The following is a 2,500-nucleotide window of genomic DNA, read 5'->3' on the forward strand; positions in this document are numbered from 1 at the left end:
GGCCATGTATTGTGAGATTTTGGGGAAAAACCTCCTTCTCTCAGTTAGAGCATTGAAGATGGGTCGAGGCTGGGTCTTCCAACATGACAATGACCCGAAGCACACAGCCAGGATAACCAAGGAGTGGCTCTGTAAGAAGCATATCATGGTTCTGGCGTGGCCTAGCCAGTCTCCTGACCTAAACCCAATAGAGAATCTTTGAAGGGAGCTCAAACTCCGTGTTTCTCAGCGACAGGCCAGAAACCTGACTGATCTAGAGAAGATCTGTGTGGAGGAGTGGGCCAAAATCCCTCCTGCAGTGTGTGCAAACCTGGTGAAAAACTACAGGAAACGTTTGACCTCTGTAATTGCAAACAAAGGCTCCTGTACCAAATATTAACATTGACTTTCTCAGGTGTTCAAATACTTATTTGCAGCTGTATCATACAAATAAATAGTTTAAAAATCATACATTGTGATTTCTGGATTTTTTTTTAGATTATGTCTCTCACAGTGGACATGCACCTACGATGACAATGTCAGACCCCTCCATGATTTCTAAGTGGGAGAACCTGCAAAATAGCAGGGTGTTCAAATACTTATTTTCCTCAATGTATATCAACACTTTTGTACATATATTAGATATTAGAAACTAAAACAATACAAAAGTCAATAAAAAGTCATGATTATAAAAAGATAAAAATTTAATCAACACGAATTTAATCTAACAAACAAAAGTAAAAAAATACAACTATAAAGTTCCTCCTCAGAACATTGATGCTGAACCTAAAAGCTCTGCTTCAGTCTCACTATTAGAGAATGTGTGTTACTGAGGAGCAGGTCATGTGACTCTCAGAGAGATGATCTTACCACAGTATCTCCAGTTTACAGTGAGGATTCTCCAGTACAGCAGAGAGAAACTTCACTCCTGAGTCTCCTACTTTATTCTTAGTCAGATCCAGTTCTCTCAGGTGTGATGGGTTTGATCTCAGAGCTGAAGCGAGAGCAGCACAGCCTTCATCTGATACTTCACAATTACACAACCTGCAGATACACAATGACACACACTTCACTCTCTCAGTTTCTACACATTACACATCCTGTGTGTTTTGAAATGAGTGTATATATTGAAACATTTTATTTAGTGAGAACTATCTGTTTCTTTTATGCAGTATGTGTGTGTGTGTGTGTGTGTGTGTGTGTGTGTGTGTGTGTGTGTGTGTGTGTGTGTGTGTGTGTGTGTGCGTGTGAAAGTATAAATACTACTCGAGTATTTATATCATTCTGCCCATTGACCTTTATCATTACATCAGCTGATATCTGATGTTGCAGGTTAACATGAGGTAACAGTAGGTCTTCTATATTAGACCATAATTAGTTTAATAATGGTTCGATTGCTAAGGAGTAAAGTGTTCCAGAGAGTCACAACCTTGTCTTATGCCCCTGTTAACACTATGGCAGACAAACCACCATTGATTTTTAGCATACTCTCAATGTCTTTATATAACACTTTAACTTCTTCAATAAAACCTGGGCCAAAACCAAGAACATAACAGGTGTTCCAAAGATATTGGTGCTCAACCCTATAAAAAGCTTTTTCCTGATCAATGGAGATGAGCCCTAAATTAATGCCCAATAGGCCAGCAACCTCTATTACATCTCCAACAAGTAAAATGTTCTCAGAAATAGACCTACCAGGCACAATACGTCTGGTCAGGATGTATGATGTCCCCCATCACTTCCCTTAATCTATTTGCCAGAGTTTTAGAAAAGATTTTTAGGCTCACTGGTCTCCAGTTGTTAATTTCTTGAAGGTCACCTTTCTTGGGTAGTAATCACAGCTCTCCTACAGAACACTGGTAAAAAAACACTCAGCTATGCTCTCAATGAGAACATCCAAGAGATCCTCTCCCAACACCTCCCAAAAGACATCAAGTACTGGAGCTTTTCTACTCTCCATAATCTACAATACCTTCCATAGCTCTTGTGAACACAAAGGCTTCTCTAGTGCCTCCTTTGACTTTTTTGGAAGCTTCGGTAAACCTTGATAAAAACTGGCAGACATTTCCTCATCATCTTTATATTCACTCCCATACAGATCCTTATAGAACCTTACAGCCCTGTATCTTATTTCAGACAGCACTGTAAGCTCCTGCCAGTTCTCTGATCACAATGAGTGAATGTATCTACTCTGGCCATTCTTTCTTTCCAAATTAAAAAATTCCACCATTGTTTTACATTTATAAAACTCTTTCTTTTTTTCAATTCCTTTTTATTTAAATTCGAAAAACCTCTTTAAACTTCGCATCACTCAACAAAGACACATTAAAATGCCAATAGGAACTCTTTGACCTTATATTTGATATAAACACACTACAAATAACAATATCATGATCAGAAACCCCAGAAGGACTAATTACACAGCTCTGCACAATATTAAAAGAGACAAGACAAATTTCAGCATGTGAAGGCAGAGAAAACTACATTGTTTCAAACCCCATCCTCTGCCTGAAGTTCTGAT

General features: G+C 38.5%; 2 protein-coding genes and 1 pseudogene across 3 annotated transcripts in view; 1 reads left to right on the forward strand and 2 right to left on the reverse strand.

The window, feature by feature from the left end:
• The window catches only part of LOC310738041 (uncharacterized protein), a 924,051-nt gene that overhangs the window by 795,499 nt on the left and 126,052 nt on the right, over positions 1-2,500 (forward strand). The window lies entirely within an intron of this gene.
• The window catches only part of LOC310738273 (NLR family CARD domain-containing protein 3-like), a 360,476-nt pseudogene that overhangs the window by 343,559 nt on the left and 14,417 nt on the right, over positions 1-2,500 (reverse strand). The window contains exon 10 of the transcript XR_014538205.1: positions 850-1,023. The product of XR_014538205.1 is annotated as an NLR family CARD domain-containing protein 3-like (transcript). The remainder of the gene's footprint in view (positions 1-849; positions 1,024-2,500) is intronic.
• LOC310738145 (histone H1-like) overlaps positions 1-2,500 on the reverse strand; it is a gene marked incomplete at its 3' end in the record, with an annotated part of 212,516 nt that overhangs the window by 164,342 nt on the left and 45,674 nt on the right. The gene's annotated exons all lie outside the window — the stretch shown is intronic.

The sequence above is a fragment of the Silurus aristotelis genome, assembly GCF_946808225.1.
Source record: "Silurus aristotelis genome assembly, chromosome: 15".
NCBI classification, from domain to species: Eukaryota; Metazoa; Chordata; class Actinopteri; order Siluriformes; family Siluridae; genus Silurus; species Silurus aristotelis.